This window comes from Dendrobates tinctorius, unplaced genomic scaffold, assembly GCF_039654945.1.
Source record: "Dendrobates tinctorius isolate UK_male_01 unplaced genomic scaffold, ASM3965494v1 ptg000245l, whole genome shotgun sequence".
In the NCBI taxonomy this organism is placed as follows: Eukaryota; Metazoa; Chordata; class Amphibia; order Anura; family Dendrobatidae; genus Dendrobates; species Dendrobates tinctorius.
This window is the reverse complement of record NW_027361912.1, coordinates 7,968,176-7,975,186: the sequence shown is the minus strand read 5'-3', so window position 1 is coordinate 7,975,186 and position 7,011 is coordinate 7,968,176. Positions and strand designations below refer to the sequence as shown.

The 7,011-nt window shown below is 43.9% G+C and overlaps 1 non-coding gene across 1 annotated transcript; it reads left to right on the top strand.

Moving 5' to 3' along the window:
• The first annotated feature begins 6,938 nt into the window (after window positions 1-6,938).
• Window positions 6,939-7,011, top strand: TRNAM-CAU (transfer RNA methionine (anticodon CAU)). The gene has a single exon. It is a non-coding gene; the product is annotated as a tRNA-Met (tRNA).

The window sequence follows — 7,011 nt, the reverse complement described above, 5'->3', positions numbered from 1 at the left end:
ATTTAAGAGGGTTTTCATCCTCCCTAATAACTACTTTAGTAACATTTTTGCTCCCCGTTGCTTCCAGTTCTCATTGCTCCACCATGACACACTGTTTAGTCCGTCACAATCCTGGGTTCAACCACTTGTCTACAGCAACTATATTTTGACCAATAGATAGCGCCACGCTATAATCATATTTTCTTGGGTATTATTAGCGCCGTTGCGATGATAATTTTCTGATTGAATCTAAATGAAGCAAAACTAAAAAATTAATTAAATTAAACACTGTGCCCATTAACACAAATGATCACTTTGTGAAAAACAAAACTCAATTATACATTGTTCCGCCACATTTTCATGCACAGTAGTTTTGCTAAGAGTGTTAACTCCGATTTATCTACATTTTAGTGGAAAAAATATAAGAAGAAAAAGATAATGCCAGGACCCGGATTCGAAACGGGGTTGCTGCGGCCACAACGCAGAGTACTAACCACTATACGATCACGGCTGACTGTGAGAGAAGTCACGATAAAGGGCATCAACTGTCTTTCCAATGACCTCACCCTTTAGCCTCTTTGTGAAGGGTTTTCTGTATTAGGGCTCATACTCACTTTTGAGAAATACGGACGAGTGCAATCCGATAAAAAATCGGATTGCACTCGGACCAATGTTATTCAATGGGTGACATCTCATCTGCGATTTTTTTTTCTCAGCTGAAATCGGACTGCGAATAAGATTGCAGCCTGCTGCGTATTGCTGCGTATCTCAGACAAGACTCGCCAATACAAGCCAATGGGTGCGAGAAAAGAAACACACGATTTTTACGCACTGGTGTACTTTGAAAAGCCGGCAATTCATGTCTGGCTACTGTAAAATCACACTGACAGCTCACAAAACAAAAGATATATATACTGCTCAGAAAATAAAGGGAACACATCCTAGTACATTGTGTTGTTTAAGTGTTCCTTTTATTTTTTGAGCAATATATATATGCACACCGTATATACTCGTGTAGAAGCTGACCCGACTATAAGCCGACCCCCTTAATTATGCCACAAAACACTGGGAAAACTTATTGACTCGCGTATAAGCCTAGGGTGGAAAATGCAGCAGCTACTGGTAAATTTCAAAAATAAAAATAGATACCAATAAAAGTAAAATTAATTATCAGTAGGTTAAATGTTTTTGAGTATCCATATTGAATCAGGAGCCCCATATAATGCTCCTTACAGTTCATGATTGCCCCATAAGATGCTCCATACAAAATACGCCCCATATAATGCTGCACAGAGGTTAATAATGCCCCATAAGATGCTCCATACAAAACACACCCCATATAATGCTGCACAAAGGTTAATAATGGCCTCATAAGATGCTCCATAGAATAATATGCCCCATATGCTGCTCCCTTGTTGTGAATTCACTTTCTGGCCTACCTCTGGTTACTAGTGAAGGTAGTGGAGATGGTTATATTGATTTCTCTTCCCGGGCTCCCTCTTGTGGTTATTGGAGGTAATGGAGTTGATCTAATTAACAGAGGCCTGCCACCTGATAATGAGGAGGATGACTGGATATCTGGAGTTTCTGACTGGATTTAAGACAGCCGACTCCCTCTATCCCTGCTGGTGATTTTTTCCTGCCTCCTGAGGTCTTAGTTTCCAGCTCAGTCCCTGCATACTCAAGCTAAGTGTTCTTTTGCTATTGTTCACATTTGATTTGGTTTTGTCTATTTCAGTTTTGTGTGGTCAGCCAGCCCCGGCTGGGGCTGTGCTGAATTTCCATCCTTATGTTACTGTTTGTGCCAGTTTGTTTTTGTCCCTTATTAGATTGGCCTCTTTTTGCTCTGCTTTCAAAATATACCAGAGTGCTGATATAGTGGACAAAGTCTAGTGACTTCAGTATTTTTCTATCAGACGTGTTGGGCATTTTTTGCAGTGTTTTTGCGTGATTGCAGACAGTGTCTTTCCTTTCCTGTTTTGTCTAGTTAGTGTGGGCCCCATCGTTTGCTCAGTCTATTTTCCTACCTGCGTTTGTGTTTTCATCTTGTCTCACCGACAATATATGTTTGGGGGCTATCTATTCCTTTGGGGTCTGCTCTGAGGCAGTTTAGATTTCCCCTTTCTTGCTTTAGGCTTATTTAGCTCTCCGGCTGTGCCGAGGTGTCTAGGATCATTGTAGGTACGCTCCACGGCTACTGCTAGTTGTGTGGATAGGATCAAGGATCTGCAATTCGCTTAGTTACCAACCTCTCTGGTTTTCTGTGGCTCAGCTTCGTCTTTCTTTCCTCCTCGGTGACCCAATCATAACAGGCCCCATAAAATGCTCCATAGATTAAACCCCTATATGCTGACCCATGAATTGCTCCATAGATTTTGCCCCATATGCTGCCGCTGCTGCAAATAAAAAAAAGACATACTCATCTCTCATCGCTGGGGGCCAGGTGCCGGTGTCCTAAGCAGGCGGGAACAGGTGCCGGTGTCACCGCTGGCTTAGGGCCCCGGCACCTGCAATATTCATCTGTCCCAGGTCCATCGTTGCACCCGCTCTGTCTTCCGGGTCCTCTGTCAGCGACATTCAGGCAACAGAGGGCGCAGCGCACACTAACCATGTCATCGCGCCCTTTGACCTGAACGTCACTGACAGAGGACGCAGAGGACAGAGCGGTGAGCAGCGATGGACCGGGGACAGGTGAATATCACATATACTTACCCCCTCATGGCACGGTCTCTGCAGCCCCTGCGTCTCCGGCAGCTCTTCCTTCCTTCAGTGGTCACGTGGTACTGCTCATTAAAGTCATGAATATGCGCATATTCATGACTTTAGTGAGCGGTACCGTGTGACCGCTAAAGGAAGGCGTTGGAGAAGCAGGGGGGCTGCAGAGACCACGCCAGGGGGGCAAGTATGATCTCTGACACCTCCACTCCCCCTCCCCTACCGACCCCCGGTATATGACTCGCGTATAAGCCGAGAGGGGGACTTTCAGCACCAAAAAATGGGCTGAAAATCTCGGCTTATTATGCGAGTATATACGATATATATATATATACACACACGTCAGTGACAAATGCAATTAGTATAGAGTTTGTGAAAAATTCTGGACATGTATTCAATTAATAAATGATTATTTCATGGAAAAAAAATAGTGTGCGGTCCCCCTATAATTTATAGCCAGAAATAGCTATGCAGACAGCCAAGAACAGATATTTTTAGCCCAGGAAGAGGCTATGGATAGTGCCCCCCTGGCTAAAAACACCAGCTATCAGACATTCCAGAAAAGGCGTAATTCAGGCACATAGCCTTGATCATCCCACGGCCCTGTAGCGGTGGCATATGGGGAAATAATTGGGGTGTTGATGTCACCTGTGACATCAAGCCCCGAGGTTAGCAATGAAGATGTGTCAATTAGACGCCCCATTACTAACCCCATAGTCAAATAGTAAATAAAACACAGACACCCATTAAAAAATCCTTTATTTTAAATAAACACAGACTCATTTATTGTTCTTAATTAAACCATACTTACAGCCTATGCTAATTCCCCGACGCCCTCGATCTGTAAAAAACCTAAAAATAATAAACTAACAATATAGCATACCTGCCCATCATTCTGTCCCACGCCGTAATCCATATTTGGGTGATATACAGTCTGCAACCAGGACCGTGCCAAGATACGACTGTCCCGGCTGCAAGCTACTGTGAATGAATGAGATTCTGCCAGAGCCAACTCAGTGACTAGCAGTGACGTCACTGAGTCTGCGCTCCCTCACATCCTGAACTGAGATGAACTCTTGAGCATGCAAAAATGCCAGTTGATTTTTTCACGCTCAAGAGTTCAGCGCGTGTCAGGCTGTCAGGGAGTGCAGACTCAGTGACGTCACCTCTATTCACTGAAGCTGTTCTCACAACCGGCATGAACTGCGTGACCTCATCCCTGGCATTTTCCCACAGTCCTGAGCTTTTTTTCTCGCAGTTGGATATGACACACAATGATATGGTGATTTTGCAGGATTTATAACAGCATCTCTTCAGAAGCCAGGTCCGGCACGGGTTTCTCAACATAAATCAGTCCATGTGGTTTATTAGGCAGCATAAACCATAAACAGCAACAGGCTTTTCATATCAAAACAGCATAACGTTGATGACAGAGCTCTGCTTTGTTAACCCTGGGGTCACACAGGCTGTGTTATGTCCCGTAGGCAGGCTCTCGCCTAAACACAGCTCACCCTGCCCGGGTTACCTTCTTAGCTGCTTTCTCATTCAGGACGTCCATTCCTTCCTGGGGACTGTCCCACATAAAGCAGGCCAATATACACAGGCTTCAACAGGTCCACGGCCTCAGCATGTGCTGTTCAGGAGGGCAGCAGACCATCTAGCATGACGGCTTGCGGGACCTTCCATACGTGCTCCAATCAGATCCAGGCACTCATTCATGTGACCTACCCTGGTCACCTTATATGGTCTGTAGCCACGCCCACCGGATCACATGGCTATCGCAGGTCCTACAACCATTCATACACATACTATTCACTATGGGCATTTTAAACACACGCCCCTGGACGGGTTTGTAGGCGGTTGGTCCCACCCGTCTCACCAACCACCTGAAGGCTTTTCCCTGACACATTGTACCAGAAACCTCAGCAGAACCTCTGCTGATCAGCACATAATTAAGCCTTTATCCCAAGGCCACCCACCTTGGGATACATAACGGTCATTTAGGATCCTGCCCCTATTACCACCCTGGATATGGCTATACGCCCATCCTTGGACACCCGCACAGCACCCCCTAGCGGACACAGTGGACACTACACCACAAGGTGTTGATGGATTTATATTTCAAAGACCTGCATTCCCATATATGTGGTTTGTGTGATTGCTTTTATTAACAGATTCACTTTAAGTTTGCATTTTTCCCCTTCCCAGCTGGGTATTGAGACCGGGGTCACACTTGCGAGAAACTCACACTAGTCTCGCATCTCAATACCGAGCACTGCCTCTGGCACTCGGGATCGGAGTGCTCAGCTGCATAGAAATACATGCAGCTGCACACTCCAGTCCTAAGTGCCGGCAGAAGTGTCGGGTATTGAGGCGAGAGACTAGTGCGAGTTTCTTGCAAGTGTGACCCCGACCTTAGGCTGATGACTCAGAAAGCACTGACCGTTTCCTTTTAACCCAATGGCTCATATGGATGCATTGTAAAAAATAACATAAACACATACCATAAGGAAACAGCCTTATCAAAAACCTGTTAAATGACCAATGCACTAGCAGGATGCAGCAGACCCCCACTGATAAAGGCTGGGGCAGCACAGGGGCAAACTACTGATAGAAACAGCCACCCACATACACACCAGATTATGGAGTGGTTGGCAGGCTAGTAGAAAAATTGCATACAAATGAGGCTTACATAGAACGTCAGTCACACAGGTATGTGTGGTGCAAAGGGTCTGACTTACGGCCCATTGATGACGCCCATAATATCAGGCAGGCTGCCCAGCACCCCACAGGGACAGACATCCCAATACACCAAGCCAACAAAAAAGGGTCCTGGCTGCATCCTGCAAAAAATGATAAAATGTGCAATAAAAGATGAAAAAATTTATGCTAGTGCATTTGTGATTTGACAGATTTTTAGTAAGTCCATTTCCTTATGGTATGTGTTTTCTAATTTTTCTATGTTAGGTGTTTTTTTAAATTAGTGTTAGGACTCGCAAGTATGATGACCCTTGACATTGGGTTGCGAGGTTATCTATTTTGGCCAAAATATCAACCAATACCTCATTTAATGTATTTATCATATGCATTCATTTTTTCATCTTTTATTGCACGTTTTATCATTTTTGCAGGATGCAGCCAGGCCCCTTTTTGTTGGCTTGGTGTATTGGGGCGTCTGCCTCTGTGGGGTGCTGGGCAGCCTGCCTTGTAATATTATGGGTGCCATGAATAGACTGTAAGTCAGACACTTTGCATCATATGTACCTGTGTGACTGGTGTCCTACGCAGGCCTCATTTGGATGCAATTTTTTTACTATGCAGCCAACCCCTCCATAATCAGGTAGGTATGTGGGTGGCTGTTTCTATCAGTAATTTTCACCTGAGCTGCCTCTAACTTTATCAGTGGTGGTCTGCTGCATCCTGTTGGTGCACTTGTCATTTCACAGGTTTTTGGTAAGGCTGTTTCCTTGTGGTATATTTTTTTTTTATGTAAGCTGTTTTTAAAAAAAAAAAAAAAAAACATATCTACGACTGTAAAAGTCTAATTTGTCAAAATCTAAAAGTAGCCAGTGCTATAAACGCTGCAAAAACAAAAAAAAATTGCAAAACCAGAAATGCCAATTTGAGACCCCGCACCTCTCTCAAAAAGTGCAATAAAAAGTGATAAAAAACACTATTTGTATCCCCAATCCGGTAACAATAAAAATTTCAACTCTTCACACAAAAAACAAGGCCTAACACAGCTCCATCGAAAATAAAAGTTACCGGTCTAGGAAAATAATAAGAGAAAACATTTCTTCTTTTACAATTTTTTTTTAACCATTAATAAAAAATAATATATAAATGTTTGCTATTGCTGTAATGGCACTGACCTGAAGAATCACATTGCCGGGTCATTTTTACCCCACAATAAACGCTGTAAAAACAAACCAAAAAATTCATGACGCAATTGCAGTTTTTCATTTCATCCCAAATTGATAAAATATCTTATATTATAAAGTGGAAAAAGTTTCTCAAAATTACAACTCTAAACACCAAAAATAAGCCCTGGTATGGCTATGTCGAAGGACGATTAAAAAGTTACAACTCTGGGGAGAAGGTGAGGAAGCATGAAGAAATGAAAATGACCTCGGATAGAAGGGGCTAAAAAACATGATGTCCCTCCCCCCCCTCGGTGATAATGCCACCTACCTCCACCACCACCACGTTGCCCATTTGGGGTCAGATGACCAAATGCCACAACTGCCTCGTTAGCGCAGTAGGTAGCGCGTCAGTCTCATAATCTGAAGGTCGTGAGTTCGATCCTCACACGGGGCA